The 13,157-nt window shown below is 40.0% G+C and overlaps 1 protein-coding gene across 5 annotated transcripts in view; it reads left to right on the top strand.

Annotated features, from left to right (window-relative positions):
- The window catches only part of LOC119899311 (inactive rhomboid protein 2-like), a 43,478-nt gene that overhangs the window by 2,821 nt on the left and 27,500 nt on the right, over positions 1-13,157 (top strand). For 2 of the 5 annotated variants that reach the window (XM_038713835.1, XM_038713839.1), the window contains exon 2: positions 5,375-5,528. The exons of 1 other annotated variant lie outside the window; for it this stretch is intronic. The gene's annotated coding sequence lies outside the window, so the exon portion shown is untranslated. Of the gene's footprint in view, positions 1-5,374; positions 5,529-12,388; positions 12,558-13,157 lie in introns of those variants that run through there. 2 more of the 5 variants (XM_038713836.1, XM_038713838.1) reach the window with 2 other exon arrangements.

The following is a 13,157-nucleotide window of genomic DNA, read 5'->3' as shown; positions in this document are numbered from 1 at the left end:
TAGATAGACAGATAGCTTTAAAGTAACTGCTAAATGCTGCAAATTGTAACATTATCTGCCAGTAGCTAATTAGCTATGCAGCTAGTGGCCCTACTAGCCTAGCTTAGCTGTCTCTGCTCGGACTAGGAGCTAAAGCATCGGGGGATTGTGTTGATGTTCACATCACTAGCACGGGAGCCTTGGACTTCCGTGAGGAGGAGGTTTTTAGGCCCATGCTCCGAGCTCCCAGTCTGGGGAGAGTAAGTTCATAATGGCACCTCTAGCTGCACAGCTATCTAGCTAACAGCAGCTATCGTTACCAGCCATCTGTCCATCCGAAACTATTCCTTCACAAGCAAAAAAGCACCGTCTGTGAGACATACTGAACAACCTCCAAAAGTTAAAGAGTAGCCCTGAGCAGAGGAGTCTTGCATAACCGGTCTTATCCCTACACTTTGTTTTAAGCTGGGCATACCCTGAACAATTTTAGCCCATTCTGACCTGATTTTTGAGCTGCATGAGTCATTTCAGTCGTGCGTCATTCGGATGAATTTCTGACATTTCTTGGTCAGCCGTTGTCAGGCTGGCACACAGTTGAAGCGGAACCAAGAGTGGATTCCCCATGACCAGTGCCTTATTTTCTCACTGTGCCTCCACGATGTGGCAAACGGAGCATCAGAAAGTGCTACGGAAACACAATGTTAATTATGAAGTTAACAATCTATACACAGGAAAATGTAGCTAGCTTACCCCCAGTTCTCTCTGCAAAATGCACAAGTCATACTGTCCATGTCTTCCATGGTGCCTCTTAAAAAATTTAAAAAATTAATTAATTAGTTTCGGCACACAGGATGGGACAGATGATCAAGACAGCTAGTTTCTGACGTGTATGCGTTATTTCTAGCAAACAAACTTCCATCTGCCACAGATATTTCAAGCAAATCTTTATTGAAAATAGTCAATAGCCAGAACAGTCCGCAGGGGTTAAAGCTTGATTTATACTCCTGCGTAGGGTCTACGTGTGTAGCCAGGCATTTATACTTGTGCGTCCGTCAATCTATAAATACACCCCCAAATGCTAGTCGGCAGTAGCGCTACATCGTCCACTGTGTTGACTTTTGCTGGCCGAGCAGGCTAACTTCCGATTTAGCCCTCTGCTAACGTGAATGGGGGTAAAATTGTAAACGTGCGGCTGGTGTAGCCTTTTCAAATGTTATCGACCGAATGGATCACATTCTCATAGTGAAACGAGTCATTTCGCTCGAGTTGTGACGGTCAAATATATTGATCCATCGTGTTACAGCCACCGTTTTGGCTAGTAAAAGTTACTTCAAAGCACGGGCACTTCCTCTCAGCTCGGAGGCATTGCGAGGCTACCCAGCTGACCAATCACAGTGCTTATGGTTGGAGGGAGCTCAAACTCCGTGTTTCTCAGCGACAGCCCAGAAACCTGACTGATCTAGAGAAGATCTGTGTGGAGGAGTGGGCCAAAATCCCTCCTGCAGTGTGTGCAAACCTGGTGAAAAACTACAGGAAACGTTTGACCTCTGTAATTGCAAACAAAGGCTACTGTACCAAATATTAACATTGATTTTCTCAGGTGTTCAAATACTTATTTGCAGCTGTATCATACAAATAAATAGTTAAAAAATCATACATTGTGATTTCTGGATTTTGTTTTTTTTAGATTATGTCTCTCACAGTGGACATGCACCTACGATGACAATTTCAGACCCCTCCATGATTTCTAAGTGGGAGAACTTGCAAAATAGCAGGGTGTTCAAATACTTATTTTCCTCACTGTATATGTGTGTGTGTGTGTGTGTGTGTGTGTGTGTATATATATATATATGGCACTCTCAGCTTTGCTGTTATACGTGCACCATGCTGTTGGATTACACACAATATTGTTGCATTGCTATTTTAACTAACAAAATATCAGACTAAATACTTTTCTGGAAGCAGCAGTACTCTTCATATTACCTTTACTTGTCAGACATGTAAATCTATTTCAGCGTGTCATAGATTATTTCACATCTTCACTACCTCATCCTAGATGCAGCGCCCAGGTAAAATTAACCCCCTATATCGTCTACTTTTGGAGCACTCAAGAGGAAGGAGTGAAAAATGCAGCATTACTGCATGGTGTTTTCCTTTGCAGTCTACACTAGCAGGTCATACTTTCTGCAGCTGTGAAAGCAATGCAGAAAAAGAAAAAAGGCGTTGTACGTACAACATGCAGCTATGCAACAGCTGCATCTCCATAGTTGAATTGACACAGCGTTTGCACAACCTGTGCACCTGTTACTGAGGGTTAGGGCTAACCCTAGCCAGCTCTTTTTCCCCTCCCCCTAACCGGTACAAATCAAAAGGTTTACATTCTGTATCTGTAAGGAAACATGGGTTCAGCCAAAAGGTCACTTCACATCCACAGAATCAGCAAGCAAGCTCTATATTTATTTTTAACAAGCCATGTAAAATAGAAGGTAGCTCTTTTTTATGTTAATGTTTCCAGAAAGGAGATTTTGTTTGTTGTAAATCTGTTTTTAAACAGGTGTAGTAGGTTACTAATGGGGCATGTTGATCTTCATGGTCTCTGGAAACCTGTGAAGTGGTGTAATCGATCGATTGATGCCTCTTTTGATAGAAGTCAGAGTGCAGTATATTTATATATTTTTATAGTTATCTCCCCATCAACAATGTACCACTGTCCATCCGATCTAACAAGAACGGCAATGTACATCTAATTTCACTGCCCTCCTCATTTGGAGTTTGGAAACCCTTAGGCTTGTCCACCTGCGTTCAATGTCGCAATCAAATCCTCTCATCACTTCTCACTTTCTTTCCATGATCTTATCTGTTGTCATCTACCACGGCATAACATGCCCAGAAAACACTGTGCCTTTTCCCTTTTATAATAAGAAGCTCACTTTAGAAACAGGAGTATCAAGCTGCTGGCCAGGCCTCTGGAATTTCTTTCCCGCACTCCCATGCCAACCTTCGTTCCACTGTGCATGACACATTATCTCAAAATATTGGGACACTCCGGAAATGCTTTAAAACCTAAAGAGTCATAAACCGAAAAAGGATTTCTATGCATACTCCTTATTATAAAACTCTCAGTGATACAGAGAGTAGGTTGTATTGACCATTTAAATTGAGTAAGGCACAGAAACTGCTCATTTCCTGTGTTTCTTGCTAGATCAAGGACAAAATATCTTCGCATTATGTAATTTGTGACAGTGAGTGAGACTACATTTTTTTTGTCTTTCTCCGTTTTAAAGGACAGGCTGGGCCATTTGTCAGGAATGTGTGATAAAATTGGATGGATGGCAAAATTGGATGCACAATGACAGAGAGAAAAACACAGGGTAGCAATACCTTGTTTTAGTATGCACAGTGCACACGCTGTATGACATTAGTTATTTAAGTCACATCTTGAGGATTGTGAGGAACTCTTTGACTTGGAACAAGGCTGAAGTATTGCATAGTAGCTCGCCGTTATGCGAGTTTGGGCATGTAGACTCTGGAAAATAGTGCAATGTTTTACACTGTCTCTGGAATGTTTAGGACGAAGCCAAGGTACTTTTCAAACAAGGTGCCGCAATGGTGAACTTGAATTATTGCCTTTTGAATGGCTTTAAAATGGAACTATTGATTTGTGTGGAGCACCAAAGTGCTATTAACAGCCAAAGATTAGTAATTGGATATGTAAAGAATTTGTCCAGAGAGTCGTCATCAAGATGTGTTGGGGTTGGAAGTGAAGAATGAGTAGGCAGTTTCGTTTGTTGCTCTGACTCTTCAGAGGCACACAGACACCACTGAAACTCACACACTCTCCCACGTCTTCAGTAGAATTCAACTGATTAAGCTCCCGCTGGCATTTTGAATATGTGCTCAGTAATGATCAGACTGTACCTTCACACAATAGCAACAGTGCAGATGGACTAAACCAGGAAGATGTCATTTCATTGCTCCCATCAGAGCTTTTGTTCGGGTTTTATAAGGTCTTGCTGAAGAAGAGCACTCCTCTTTACTCTTAAGGCATTCTGCCAGCTGGCTGCCGGCCCATGTTACTGGTGAGCTCTTTCACACTCAGTTTTCCATTTACAGCATGGGACTGTGTTGGAGATGTTGGAGTCGTGTAAGCTTCATTTGGAAAACTCAATTTGTTAAACATGGAAACAGGAGGGAAACTAAATTCTTCATAAGCAGCATGTATTTTTATATGAATCCTGAAATTACTTTGATTTGCTGTTTGCTTTAAATGATATTCGGAAACAGGCAATGTCTGGTTCATTTTTGGGCTTAAAGCTCTGTAGGCCATGTAGCTGACAGTTTACTGCACTCATGTACTGCTCACATAGAGGGATACAGTTTTACATAGATTGCTAGTCAAAATAATTTGACCACTTTATGTTGTAGCATTTTGGGTAAAATTTCAAGTAATATAGTTAGTTGAAATAAAAAGAAATATGAGTAACGTATCATTGAATTGAGAAAATTACATTACTATTGAAAATGTATGAGATCTTATGTTCAGCACGTGTAGTGGACAAGACTCACTTCTTCCCATTACTCTTGCTATGGGAAGTCTGAGGTGGCCTTCCATAAAGAGAAATACTAAAATAACTAGACTGTGGCTTGTATGCATAAAGAAGCTGACATTAGAATGGAAACCACAAACTGAAAATGAAAATTGGGAAGTAGATGTTTTGGACTGGTGATGGTGCCAGAATAAGGGCCAGTGAGTCAACAAGATATTATAATTAATCCTCTGTTGGCCAAAGTGTTGGTAGGAAGACAGGCCAGCTGGTCACCAAAATCATCTTAAACCATCCTCTGGAGACAATGAGAATCTTAAACAAATTTCATGGCAATTTGACAGGCAGTGTAAATACACAGTATCTCCTGATGTTACTGTTGTAGTAGCTCACACTGTTAGTGTGGGCAAGTCCCACATATAAATCTGCATGTTACGTACTGTAGTTGCCACACACTTGCTGACTGTGAGATGCGAAGTCTGTGTGAGGATGTGAACATTTTCCAAACATCATCTCTTGAACTGTTTTCGAACCTCAGTGCTGTCGTCATAATGAAATTATTACAAGTCTCACTATTATTCATCCCTCACAGCTCTTTGCACTGATGCTTCATAATTTTAATCACACTTGTTCTGTAAGCCTTTGAGTAATTGCATGTGTGAAGTTATTTTTAATGTATTTCAGGATTGCTGTGTCCATAAATGTACTCTTCTGGTGTTTTTAACATATAGAGTTTGAGAGACAATTTTGTTAATTCAGTTTAAAGTGTATGGTACTCATGTTTAAATATTTGAATAAATGGTAAACTGGTAAACTAACAGTTACACATGTTTTTTATATGTCCTTGTCAGGATCTACAAGGGAGGATGCACATAAAACCTAGTAGATGTTAAGAAGAAGAAGTGATGAGGCAGTGATCTGAAGGTCAGTTCCTCATTTAGCCCCCGAGAGTAAGTCCAGTAACAGCACTGGCCACAACTGCTATTTCCACTGTGGGCATGCACGGTAAGATGATGGACTTGTTCAAAATGCCAATCTCAAAATGACTCATTCAGTGTTGAATTGTATCAGGGTATTGGACACAGTTATGTTGAAGTAAATGTTCATGATTACTGTTGTTGAAGGAAGTGTAAATAACTTTCCGTGACAAAAGGAAGGATGTTGTTGTGCAATATTGTCAAGTGATCACAATCTGACTCAAGGTTATTATTGTTTTATAGTGATTGATAATGAAAGTCCGCCAGATCCAGAAGAAGCTGCTAGATGTAGAAGAACTATTTTGTCTCAGTAGTCATGTAAAACATTGTATACAACACTCCATTCAAGGAGAAGCCTCTGAATTATTCACCAACTCATAAATAATGAAGCTGAAGTGGGATATAGTGTGGTGAAATGATAGATTAAACTCTTTCTCTGTGTATTGACTATGATGAATATTCGTTATAGTCTGCCTACTGAGCAGATACCATTTGCCAGTTCTCTGTATTGTCGGTCACTTCTATAATAATGTGAAAATTTCCCCACTTTCACAGCTAAAGTCAAATTTCCCCTTATTATGGGGAAAACAATCTTTATCCTGACCCCGTATTCACAGCACTTCTCAACTTCACAAGTAATCTTTTGTTAACGTAGGTTACTCTCACCAATGAAGTAGATTTGAAGCTTTCTGGACTACTACAAGTTGCTCTGGCGTGTCATGCTAGTGCTTAAAATAGAAAAGGAGAAAAAAGACTGAGCTTGGTGTTCACAACACTTTATAGTTAACTTTTTTTCTCCACAGGCAGCAACAACAAGCTATTTATTGCTGTGGAGGCACAGTAGTTTCTCAACAGTACCCTTGGCTCAGATCTGTTAAGAATGCCAAAAAAATATACAGTGAGTGAAATAGTTTGGTTGTTTTCAGAGTAGGCATAGTTGATGTCTCTATTTTTCCCCCATGTTTTTATATGATGAACAAAAAGTATGAGAATGAAGCTCTACTTAAAGCTTCCATGAAAGCAATGACCATTACAATCTAATAATAAAATCCAGTTTAAAATGTCTGATCATGGTATTCTATAGTGAGCATGTGTTTTTACACTAGCATGGCTTTCAGATTTTGTTAATTGTCAAACAATACAACTGCACTTAAGCTCATTCTAATACGCTCACGTAGCCAAGCCCGAGAAAGCACCCTTGCTTTAAATGTTTGTCAAGTGCCACATACACTTAACGTAATTCACAGTAAGTGTGCTTCACACAAGTGGAGTCAGTCAACTCCAGTGTAGAGGGAGTGTGGCAGAAAATGAAAGATGATCTCTTCCCCAAACCCCTACATGCGGGTTATGTATGGGCTTTGTAAGACAGGGGCGATTTGTCCTGACTATAAAACTATACAGCTCCGAGGGAATGAGGCACAGAGGCCTGTCTCCACATTTAAAGGGGATAACAACATAGACAGTATATTTCTGGATGAAACCACCCAGCTGGTTTGAATGAAGAGCAGTGAAGCCAGTTTTGGACCAGTAAAATACCACTACAGGGCTACTTCCTGTTGGCACCAGCGTCTACTGCGCATGATCACGCAGCGTAACCGTGGTTTAATGAGCAACAGCAGAAACAGAAGCAGAGAAATATGAATATTAAACATGCTTTAATTTCAACGCTCCTAGTTACAGTTACGTACATATATACTAAAGACTTTGTTCATAAATTTATTAGAGCCTTAACTAAAGCATAGAAACTCAGCTGACCCCCAAATAAAATACAACATATTGTGAAAACGTTGGAGGATTAAACGCTTTCCAACAAATCAAAATTTGTCATATGGCTACCAGTGTGGCAAAGACAAAGACAGAAGATTTGTTAATTTTTTTTATTGTTATTTAAAATAAGATTTTGTTACCAAACCAGCTAAAGCTAGGAGGCGGGGGTTCTAGGGATTTATCGGTAGTTTTTATAGATGCTTCTACACGTCTTTATTTCATCATGTGTAGACTATTATAACAAGCCATTTTCGTCACTTGGCCTGTCTGCTCTTGATTGTCTGCAGGTACTTCAGAATGTTCCCACAGGGCTACTTGCTAGGACAAATAGATGGTTTCACATCACACATATAGTGAGATCTCAGGCTCAGGCTCCTGCATGCGTGGCTTAACTAGTACTCATCAAGTCGTTCTCTTAGGTCAAATAATCTACATTTGCTTTCTGTCCCACACATTCACCTTAAGATCCATGATGATCAAGCTTTTGAGGCTATTGCACCAAAACCTTTGATTGCTCTGGCTGCACCTTCACGGTCTGCTGATTCTGTGGATTCTTGCAAAAGGCAGCTAAAGACATACCTGTTTAGACAGGTGTTTGGGTATTCGGTGTGCACCTGGTCTGTGTCTTAAATATTTTTTTGTGTATTTCAAGGATCAAAATTATCTTTATTATCCCAGAGGGGCAATTGTTGTGCAGTCATCACACAACCATCAAGCAAACTATTTATACATAGGCAATAAATACATAATACATAAAGAAAATACACTATGGTTTAAAAGGCCACAGTTAAAATAAAATAACCAACAAAGTAGAATCACATTGAAGTCTTAAGTCTCTCTGTGCTGCATGTTGGCGTCCTGTATCTACAGCCAGATGGAAACAACTTTAACTCCTTAGACAGAGGGTGCAGGGGATCAGCCAGGACTGACTGGGCCTTCTTCAAAGTCCTAACCTTATATAAATGCGAAAGGTCGTTCTAAGCTATGCCTGCGATTTTGATAATGTCTTGCAATTGATTTTTGTGGAAGGTTAATTGACCCTTAACAGCTGACCAATGAGAATGTATGATTCAGTAGAACAAGAATAAAATATTTTCATAAAGGTGGTGTCAACATTAAAAGCTAATACAGTGGGGAGAACAAGTATTTGATACACTGCTGATTTTACAGGTTTTCCTACTTACAAAGTATGTAGAGGTCTGTAATTTTTATCATAGGTACACTTCAACTGTGAAAGATGGAATCTAAAACTAAAATCCAGAAAATCCCATGATTTTTAAATTTGCATTTTATTGCATTACAGAAGTATTTGATACATCAGAAAAGCAGAACTTAATATTTGGTACAGAAACCTTTGTTTGCAATTACAGAGATTATATGTTTCCTGTAGTTCTTGACCAGGTTTGCACACACTGCAGCAGGGATTTTGGCCCACTCCTCCATACAGACCTTCTCCAGATCCTTCAGGCTTCAGGGCTGTCGCGGGACAACACGGACTTTCAGCTCCCTCCAAAGATTTTCTATTGGGTTTAGGTCTGGAGACTGGCTAGGCCACTCCAGGACCTTGAGAGGCTTCTTACAGAGCCACTCCTTAGTTGCCCTGGCTGTGTGTTTCGGGTCGTTGTCATGCTGGAAGACCCAGCCTCGACCCATCTTCAGTGCTCTTACTGAGGGAAGGAGGTTGTTGGCCAAGATCTCGTGATACATGGCCCCATCCATCCTCCCCTCAATACAGTGCAGTCGTCCTGTCCCCTTTACAGAAAAGCATCCCCAAAGAATGATGTTTCCACCTCCATGCTTCACGGTTGGGATGGTGTTCTTGGAGTTGTACTCATCCTTCTTCTTCCTCCAAACATGGCGAGTGGAGTTTAGACCATAAAGCTCTATTTTTGTCTCATCAGACACATGACCTTCTCCCATTCCTCCTCTGGATCATCCAGATGGTCATTGGCAAATTTCAGACAGGCCTGGACATGCGCTGGCTTGAGCAGGGGGACCTTGCGTGCACTGCAGGATCTAGATGATCAGGATTTAGTCCATGACGGCCTGGTGTGTTACCAATGGTTTTCTATGAGACTGTGGTCCCAGCTCTCTTCAGGTCATTGACCAGGTCCTGCCTTGTAGTTCTGGGCTGATCCCTCACCTTCCTCATGATCATTGATGCCCCAGGAGGTGAGACCTTGCATGGAGCCCCAGACCGAGGGTGATTGACTGACTTTCATCTTGAACTTCTTCCATTTTCTAATAATTGCACCAACAGTTGTTGCCTTCTCACCAAGATGCTTGCCTATTGTCCTGTAGCTCATCTCAACCTTGTGCAGGTCTACAATTTTATCCCTGATGTCCTAACACAGCTCTCTGGTCTTGGCCATTGTGAAGAGGTTGGAGTCTGTTTGAGTGTGTGGACAGGTGTCTTTTATACAGGTAACGAGTTCAAATAGGTGCAGTTAATACAGGTAATGAGTGGAGAACAGGAGGGCTTCTTAAAGAAGAACTAAGGTCTGTGAGAGCCGGAATTCTTTCTGGTTGGTAGGTGATCAAATACTTATGTCATGCAATAAAAAGCAAATTAATTATTTAAAAATCATACAATATGATTTTCTGGATTTTTGTTTTAGATTCTGTTTCTCAAGTGTACCTATGATAAAAATTACAGACCTCTACATGCTTTTTAAGTAGGAAAACGTGGATCAAATACTTGTTCTCCCCACTGTAAAAGTGCATGCGCTTGTGAGCTTTCCTACACAAAGCATCCCCCTGAGGTTGAAGGGCAGCTTGTCATCGATAGTAATGCCCAAATATAGTACATAAATTGTATTTTATTTATTGTTTATTATAACCACGTACAGTGTACTTACTGTGTATTTTCTTATGTACTGTGTTTTTAGTTCACATGTTTTTGTAGCTTGGTGATCATTTTATCTTGTGTTATTTCGTTTTTGTGTCAATGTATTTGTAAACACTCATGTAGGGGAAAAGCACTATACAAATAAAGTTTTCTCATTTACTAACTAGTTTTGGAAGCATATCAAATATTATTTGCCAAAACAAATTGATAATTTAGGACAATCCCAAAACATCAGAATCAGAGAGGCTTGTTTTTGCTTGCAACTGTCGCACATCTATATGGATGCTGCATCACACAATGTTAAATCGTATAAAAGATGAATCTATGCTCCCGTCATTTTAGACCAAATGAATTCTGACGTTTCTACACCCAGATCCCCCTCACGTTGGTCTTTAAGAGAATTAACTCTTTTGTGATATTGTCTCTCATTAATAAAGAATATATGTCACCTGTTTTCCCTTTCTAGTTGATGTCATGTCATTGATTTAGTGTAATTGGTAGTAAGTTCTGAATATGGCCAACTGGAGCATGTTAATGCGCGTAATAAAGTGAGAAATTAAAGATGGTCTCTCTAGAGTTAGTCAGGCTGACATATAGGCTGATATATATATACTAATCTTGTTAGTGAAATCAACAGTCTGTCAGAACAGGTTTGCAAAGAGAAGAAATGTCTCATTCTTGTGGAGCCTTTTAATCATTTTTGTGTTATTTGACAACACTGCTGTGATCATTGAGCAAATCAGAAATTAAAGGGGTGGAGCTCAACAAGAGCTGGCCTACTGTAAAATGATCTTGCGTTAAGTTCATTTAAGCGAAACAACAGGACCCAATGTCTAATTCTTCTAGATTTACCGGTGTAATAACCTGCATGGCTACAAGAGTGGAAAAGTTGAAAAAAGTGCTGACTCACGTTAACTTTGAAGCGCTCGTTAAGTCCGAATTTGTCCGTTCCTTGATTATTTATCTTCCCTTAGTCTGTAAGGGTCCACCGATCAAAAGAATCAAAACAGCTTTTCAGAAAAATTAAGCCAAGTTGTGAATCTTGTTATGTGAAGTCCATCGCTCTCTGTCTGCTAACATCTCTCATCCTGCACCGTCTTGTGTTTTTCGTGAGGTTGCTGCCTTCAAAATAAAAGCGCATAAGCCGTCTGTCGGAGCTAGATCAAATGAATGAGGTGTATTTGATATTATTTGATCATTTTTACATAAGTATTATTCTGTTTGAAATAAAGAAACTGTTTCATAGTAGTTTCAGGTTTGTGAAATAAATAAAATAAATAAATAAAAGCCCGGGCTATTATTCAAAGTTTTACGTTATTTCTACATGTATTTATGTCAACTATATGTTTGTCTGCCTGTAGCACCTTATCACCAAAACAAAATCCTCGTATGTGTGTAACGCATATTATACAATTTGTTTACACATTGGCGATAAAGCTCCTTCTGATTCTAAACGCATTCATACACATTCACAAATGATTTGGGGTTCAGAATCTTGCATGCAGACGTGCAGTCCGGGGAGCCTGGGGATTTAAACCACTGACTTTTTGATTAGTGGACGACTGCTCTCTCCCCTTATCCACAGCCGCCAATAAACTCAACAAAGAAAGAAATAATTATCCATCTCTCTTAAAATTTACCTTTTGTTTTAGGTTTAGAAAGAGACCCTTTGTTGTTACATGCGCTACTGTAAATCAGAGTGCAGTTAGCACCTCATACTCTTCATACTCTTTAGGTTTCTATCTGGGTTATATTCCCTCTGGAGAATACTTTGCAGATCCTAACAACTGTCTGTCTACATTGATAGACTATGGTCAGCAGCAGTCTCTCTGCCACTTGAGCACTCTGTCCATTAGCCAAATTCCTAGCTATTTCATTATCTAAGTGAGTAGGTTCAAGCCCCGACCCACAACTCTCCCAAACCACTGGCTAGATTGCCAGTAGCCTCCTCTCTGTCTCAAGGGGACTGAACTAGGCTTTCTGACCAAGCTTGAAATATTAATCACACATAGTTGAAAACACTGTTGGCAGAGTTGAAATGTATACCCCTATTAGCATTAAAGTATTCCAGAAATGCTGTTTTTGGCCTGTAGGGGCACGAACAATATGTAAAGCCCTGTCTGTGTCTTGGCTCTGTAGTGGAAACTAGGCTATTGACTGAGCTGGTGTCACATTTCCCTGCTGCTGCCATTCCTGCCGCAGACACCCAGGGTCTCGCATTGATTTTATAAACCACAACTCCAGGACAACATCAAGGCTTTCAAGACCATAATGCCATGATGGATGAGTTGGCCAAGGCTTGTGACATCATAGGTTTATATCTGCAATGCCTCTAATTCCTCTGGAAATATAAGGTGTAAAGCTATGAGACAGTCTGAGCTCCAGGAATAGACTGGCTGGTTGTGTCGCTGTTGACTGGTAAAGACTGGAAGACGGAGATAAGTAAGTTGTACAACATTATTCCATCCCTGAGGAGAAGGCGAGATTGGTAATGAGTCTTATTATATCAACCACAAAAGATGTGGTTATTTGTGTCGTCCAGTGTGTGCAGCATGTGCAGTAAATATGATGTGTGGTTTGTAAACACAGACTGAAAGGCCCTGATCTTGATAGGAGTCGTCCTACAGGTTTTTTTATTTTATTTATTTTTTTATTTAAAGTTGGCTGTAAAATGTGTTTCAGACATAGGCTGATCTTTCAGAACAACTCATATTGAATGTTGAACTAGAATAAGCCTCAAATGCTAGATAACCATTATTATATGCAATCAATAAAAAGAAGTGCAAGGCTGTTTTCAGATGAAGCTGAGGAAAGGGATATGGATTACTAACCACCTGGAGGATGCAGGATGATTTGGGAGCACTATTGATTGTTGTCATCTGATGACATCAGGTGTCACTCTCAGCAGCTTAACAGCTGGTGTATCAGTTGCTTTTTCATTAGCGGTCAAGTATACATTAGGTGCTGTAGAATGAATTGATTTCTGATGTATTGAGTTGGCTAACCAGTTCCCTTGATTTTCAATGATTTGAAAGGAATTTA

The sequence above is a fragment of the Micropterus salmoides genome, unplaced genomic scaffold, assembly GCF_014851395.1.
Source record: "Micropterus salmoides isolate LMB-PRFRI ecotype aquatic unplaced genomic scaffold, ASM1485139v1 Ms_hic_scaffold_12, whole genome shotgun sequence".
NCBI classification, from domain to species: Eukaryota; Metazoa; Chordata; class Actinopteri; order Centrarchiformes; family Centrarchidae; genus Micropterus; species Micropterus salmoides.
This window is presented reverse-complemented; position numbering and strand designations above follow the sequence as displayed.